Genomic DNA, 6948 nt, shown 5'->3' with positions numbered 1-6948 from the left:
ACATAGTCAAAGGAGAAACTATTAGATTAATTTCTGGCTTTTCTCAGAAACCACATAAACAAGAAGGCAATAACATATACAAAAGGCTGAAAGAACACAATTGCCAGGTGAAGATCCTGAACCCAGCAAAGCTGTCCATCAAATAAGAATAAGAAATTTTGTCATTTTTCAGAAAAGCAAGAACAAAAGATTAAAAAAAAAAAAGAACAAAAGATTTTGTGAAAACAAAAGCAATTCTACAAGAAATACTATGTGAAGTCCTTCATAAAGAAACAGCAAAGGAAAATGGATAGCCCAAAGTAACAAGAAATAGCAGAAAAAGGAATACAGCAAAATAGCAATAATAAAACCTGGCCTGTCATTAATGACATTTAATATGAATGGTTTAAGAGTTCCAATTAAGAAAAAAGTGAAAAATGGATAGAAAAGTAAAGTCAAACAATAAGTTGCTTATAAAACAAACAAATAAACAACAACAACAAAACTAAGGAAAAAATGGGCTAAAAATCAAAGGCTGGGGGAAAATATACCAAGCAAGAGGCATTCATGGGTAAAAAGGAATGGCAATACTAATCTCTGATAAGATAGACTTCAGGATTAAAACTACTGTACAAAATAAGAAAGGACACTATACAATTATTAAAGGCATATTAAATAAAAAAGACATAACATTGGTTTAAATCTATGCATGAAATGACAGGCTTTAAACTATATAAATCAATGGTTAGCAGATATAGAAAGAAATGGTTAATAGAAAGATACAGAAAACACCACAATAGTAGTAGGAGACTTTAACAAACCACTCACAAGAAAGGACAGATCCACTTGAACAAAGATGCATAAAAACTGGACTATACTATTAGCTAAATCAAGCTTGTGGATGTGTTTAGGGTTACCCAGCTAAAGCATAACTTGGGTTTTTTTTCTCAAGTGCATATGGTATGTTTTCCAGAATTGATTACATATTAGAAGCCTCAACAAATGTAAAAAACATTGAAAAATACAAAGTATACAATGCTATAAAACTAAAAATCAATAAGAGGATAAAGGATAAAACAAATACCACCTAAGAAGCAACATCTTGTTTGAACACTATTGGGTAATAGAAGAAATTAAAAGTGAAATTAAAAGTTCCTCAAATGCAAATTAAAATACAACATATTAAAGCTTCTGGGATACAGCTAAAGCAGTCCTCAGGGCACAGTCCATAACAATAGGCAAAGATTAAAAAAAAGAAAACAAGGGTAAATAAACCTAGCATCTCCAGAAAATAGAAAAAGAATGAAAAGCTAATCCCACAGCCACTTGAACAAAGGAAATGCCAAGGACAAGAGCTGAAATCAGTAGAATAGAAAACAGGAAAACAATTGAAGTCATCAACAAGACCAGGAACTAGTTCTTCAAAAGGATCAATTAAATAAAGAAACTTGTGGCAAAATAAACAAAAGTAGAGGAAGAGGAGACACAAATAACTCAAATAAGAAATGAAAGGTAACATCACAAAAGAACCAGCTGAAATTAAATCAATAATAATGGGATAGTATGAAAAGCTATAGTTTAATAAATTTGAAAACCTGGAAAAAAGCAATTTTCAGTTTTATTTGAAAAGTAATGAGACTTCAAATAAACTAAGATTTTCTGAAAATGAAAAATGAAGTGCAAGGTATAGAATTTTCTAATCTCAAAATATACTACACAGGCATGGTAAACAAAACAGCATGATATTGATGCACTGGAAAAGACATGGTGTTGGTGCAATGGCAAACACAAAGACCAGAAGAATAGGCTGGAGAACCCAGAAATAAATTCATTTATTCAATTGAGATTTGATAAGGAAACAAAAATCTATTAAGTGAAGAAATGATAATCTCTTCAACAAATGGTGTTGGCAAAACTAGACATCTATCTGCAGAAAACTAAAATGGGACTGATGTCTCATATCATACACAAAAATCAACTCAAGTTTTATCAGAGACCAAGGGGTAAAACCCAAAGCCATAATGATCATAAAAGACAAAACATTAGAAGCTCTAGCCTACTGCATAGATAGACTTGCAAATATAGCCAGAAATGTATACTAAGGAAAGAATCAATCAATGAATTGAATCTGCTAAAAATATTTGGCAAGGTGGGTTTCAAGATCCTTGAAAATTGGCTTTTCTAGCCATTACATTAGGCTCTGTTGGGAGTTCATGATCTCCAGATACCTTAACTGTGTACATACGGTCTTGCAAATCATTAACAGCTTTGCGATCAATAAGAGAGTGCTTTTCATGGTGTGAAAAGAAGTTAGAGATGTTTGTAGAGAAATTATGAAGAGAATGTGGCACTACTTTGGAGAGACTGTGGCAAGGTATAATCAGAGGAATCTTGGAGATAACGGCCATAGTTAAAGGTCTGGCTTGATGAATGATGGAAGGAAAAACTGACTTATAACTGCTCTGAAATAAAGTTTGCTGAATGATTGAGGAAACCTGAGGCTTCTTGAATTTGTGCCATTGAATTGAACCTGGACTTTCATTAACTGAGGAATTGTGCCTTGTTAATCTGCCTTGGGACTGCTGGACTACATCTGGATTTGTATTTGCAATATTCTTTCCTCCCCTATTTTCCTAATAAAACCCACAACAATGTGTAAGGTCAATGAGTCTTGCAACGAACATTAGACCTAGTAATTGGTAAAAATAAGTATAGGAACATTGGTTTACAAGTCTGTGTGCCTTAGATCTTATTTCTTCAGGGTATATTCCAAGCAGTGGAATAGCTGGGACAATATCGAGTTTCTATGTCCAGCTTTGTGAGGAAATGCCAAACTACCTTCCAGAGTGGTTGTACTGTTTTACAATCCCATCAACAATGCATAAGAGTTCCTATCTCGCCACATCCTCTCCAACATTTATTACTTGGTGCCATGCTAAACTTTGCCACTGCTACTGGGATAAGATGTTATCTCCATTGTGGTTTTGATTTTCATCGTTCTTATTGCCAGAGATTTTGAGTATTTCTTCATGAAGAGATTGCCCATCCTTCTCCCTTGGAGCAGCTGGTGAATTAAACCATGTACTTTGGTGATTACAGCACAGCTTCTTAACACTAGGCCACCAGAGAATTGATAGCAGTAGCAAAGTTTAACAGAACAGGAAGAAACAAATGTCAGAGAGGATGTGGAGAGATTTGAATTTTAATATACTGCTGGTGGAATTTTAAAATGGCACAGATATTCTGGAAGGCAGTCTGGCATTTCCTCAAAAAGTTGAATGCAGTCATTCTAATGATTCCATAGGAATCTCACGTGACTCAGCTATTCCACTGCTAGGAATATACCCTAAGGAAATAAAAACTGAGACACAAATGGAGATATGCACATTTATATTTATAAACATTATTGACAAAAGCAAGAAAATGAAAACAACTCAAATGTCTGTGAACAAGAAAATGGATTGGAAAATTGTATATTCACAATGGAATACTTTTCTGAGCTTGATATCATTACATCACTTATATTTTTCTAGTTATTTATAATAAACTGACTGATCAAGTGCCTTAAATAGGCCATGGTATTTTCAATCACATGCTATGCCTCTGAAAACGTAACTGTGAATAAAGAGTATGGAAAAATAATTGATGACTTTCAGCTGTGGTGTTGGAGAACCGTACTGAACACCCTATAGACTGTCAAAATAACAAACAGATATGTCTTGGAGGAGGTTTAGCCAGAGTGTTCCTTGGATGCAATGGTGGGGAAGCTTTGTCTCACATACTTTAAGCATTTTGCTTGCTGTTGTTATGTCCCATCGAGTTGACTCTGACTCATCCTGAGCCAATTTCATCAGGTCTGACACATCTACACCCATTACACCAGTCACTGAGTCAATCTATCTCATCCAGGGTCTTCCTCTTTTGTTCTGTACCTCCACCCTTCCAACCATGATGTCCTTCTCCTAGGTCTAGTTCCTCTTTGCAACATGCCCAAAGTATATTGGGCAGAGCTTCAAAATCCTTGCTTCCAAGGAGAAGCCTGGTTTCACCTTCTCTAAGACAGACCTTTTTGTTTTCTTAGCAGTCCATGGCATATTCAATACTTTTCTCCAGCACCACAACTTGAAGGCATCAATTCTTTTTCTGTCATCCTTAGTCATTATCCTGCTCTCTGATACATAGCAAGTAATTGCAAAGACCATGGCCAACAGAGTGTGGAAACTATAGAACAATCTCACTGATTTCACATGCAAGCAAGATTTTACTGAAGATTATCCAAAAACGACTGGAACAGCACATCAGCAGAGAACTACCAGAAGTCCAGGCTGGGTTTAGAAGGGGTCGTGGTACTAGGGATATTGTAGCTGATGTTAGATGGATCTTAGTTGAAAGCAGGGAATACCAGAGGAATGTCTATCTGTGTTTCATTGACTATGCAAAGGCGTTTGACTGTGTGGATAATAACAAACCGTGGCTGACTCTGAGAAAAATGGGAATCCCAGAACACTTGGTCATGCTAATGCGAAACCTATACTTGGACCAGGAGGCAGTCGTCAGAACAGAGCAAGGGAACACTGCATGGTTCAAAATTGGGAAGGGCGTACGCCAGGGATGCATGCTATCTCCATACTTTTCAACCTATATGCAGAACAGATTATCTGGGAGGCTGGGCTCTATGAGGAGAAATGTGGGGTCAAGATTGGTGGACGATTTATCAACAATCTGTGTTATGCAGATGACACAACCCTGCTTGCTGAAACTGAAGAGGACCTGAAGCACCTGCGGCAGAGGGTCAAGGACTGCAGCCTACAATATGGATTGAGGATCAATATCAAGAAGACAAAGATTCTCACCACTGGACCAATTGGCAGCATCAGGATGGATGGTGAAGAGATTGAGATTGTACACAGCTTTAGTTTGCTTGGCTCCACAGTCAACACTCTTGGCACCAGTAGCCAGGAAATTAAGAGGTGCATTGCCATGGGAAAGTCTGCTGTTAGGGACCTCTCCAAAGTACTGAAGAGCAATGGTGTCTCTCTGGAGACTAAGGTGCGTTTGATACAGGCCATGATCTTCACAATCACTTGTTATGCATCAGAGAGTTGGACAATGACCAAAGAGGATAGAGGGAGAATTGATGCCTTTGATATGTAGTAGTAGTAGTAGTGCTTTGTGCAATAAATCAAAGACTATTTGTTTCCACAAATTTCAATCTACCACCTCTCTGCTTGATTTTCTAGCAATTGTCTCACATTATGATTTACATTCTGGGAAACCTCATGCTGTGTCACTACAAGTCAGAACCAGTTAAGTGATAATGAATTTTTAATTTGAATTAACGGATTAACATACCTTAAAATTTATACAAGTTTATTTTCATGATTTAATACAACTTTGAAGATAATATAACAACGGGCAATAGTAAAGGTTGTTTTATCTTTAAACTATAGCATCATCAAAGTTTTCAAACAAAAATGACATTTTTTTTACCTTTTGTATTTTCAAAGATTTATTCATCATAAATATAATTCTCCAGCAAAAACTGTGGAAGTTCTTCCTAAATCTATTAATATATAAAATGCTTCTGAATATCTTCCTTACTAGTTTTCATAAAATATATGTGAAAATACACTTGAAGATGTATCATTCTTGCTTCATTCAAAAATTCAAATTCATGATCAAGTTAATTTTGATTTATAGCAAACTTGTAGGAACAGAATTTTAAATTTCTGAGGCTTTTAATCTCAATAACTGAAAACAATTTTCAACAGACATACTGAATAAAAATGGATGGTGCTAGACTTTTGCAAAATTGAAAAAGAAATATTAAAATCTTTTACTGTAAATTACTTTTGAGTGTGTTAATGGGGGGGGAATGTTTTCATCAAATAAAAGCAAACCTCGGGACTTCCACCAAAGTTTTTCTATGGTCAATTCTTATTATATAATTTTTTCATTCTTCCTACATCATCTCTGTGTTTCTCATTTTTTTCAAATTTTTTTCCTATCCAATCCCTTCCTGTATTGTTGAATTTCTTGTTACTCTGAGGCTAATCATCACATCCAAATATAAGAAGAGGACAAGCTTGATTTAAACTAGCAGTAGAAGGAACTTAAGGAGGCTGGTGAAGTGTAGGTGGAAAAATATAATTTTTAATAAGAAATAAAATATAGTATTTCAATGAAATATTCTGACAGATGGTATTTTCCTAGTTAAAAGAAGTGCTAATGTAACAGAGTTCTTAATTTTTGTTCTTGTTTTTCTGTAGATTTCTCACCTTCCTCTTACGTTTACGGTGAACACAGAAGTGCTAAAGAGAGAAAAGAAAAAGCTAGAAGGCACATAATATGAACGTGATTTTTGAAAGGCATTACATTTGTTAAACTCTCAAAATCTTAGTCTAAATAAACTATCGCATTTATCCTGTCTATGAACACTTGCTATCAGGAAAGTACAAACCCAGCTCCTTCTTCATCATGTGTTGTTTATAATTAACATCAAGTTTCTTAAAGACAGTGTTTACACCATCCACTTTCTAAATAACCTGCCTCTGGAAACTCTATGAACTTTGATAAATGACAGCTGTAACAGAAAGGCTTCAAGGCCTTTTTCTCATAGAGTCACTATGAATTGTGCTAGACTCAACTGATGGCAATCAACAACAACAACAACATATTCCTCAGGATTCTTATTTAGTACCTTCTCAGAGTAAGTGTTTAATAAATGCTTACCAAGGAACAAATATTTATTAAATAGCTACTATGTGCTAGAAATGGTAGTAAGAGCTAAAGCTAAGAGATGAATGACACATAGTTCTTTTCCTTCAAGCACTAGTGTGCTAGTTGTAAACATGAGTTTGCTGTATGAAGAAAGCAGTCGAAGGATTAGGCAAAGTTCAAAGGATGTATACGAGGAAAGCACCAAACTCATCTGAGGAAACCAGCTGATTCTTCAAGGATGAACAATAG

Source organism: Elephantulus edwardii, unplaced genomic scaffold (assembly GCF_000299155.1).
Source record: "Elephantulus edwardii isolate Elephantulus edwardi_28Jun2011 unplaced genomic scaffold, EleEdw1.0 scaffold00047, whole genome shotgun sequence".
In the NCBI taxonomy this organism is placed as follows: Eukaryota; Metazoa; Chordata; class Mammalia; order Macroscelidea; family Macroscelididae; genus Elephantulus; species Elephantulus edwardii.
Note: the sequence above shows the minus strand (reverse complement) of the source record.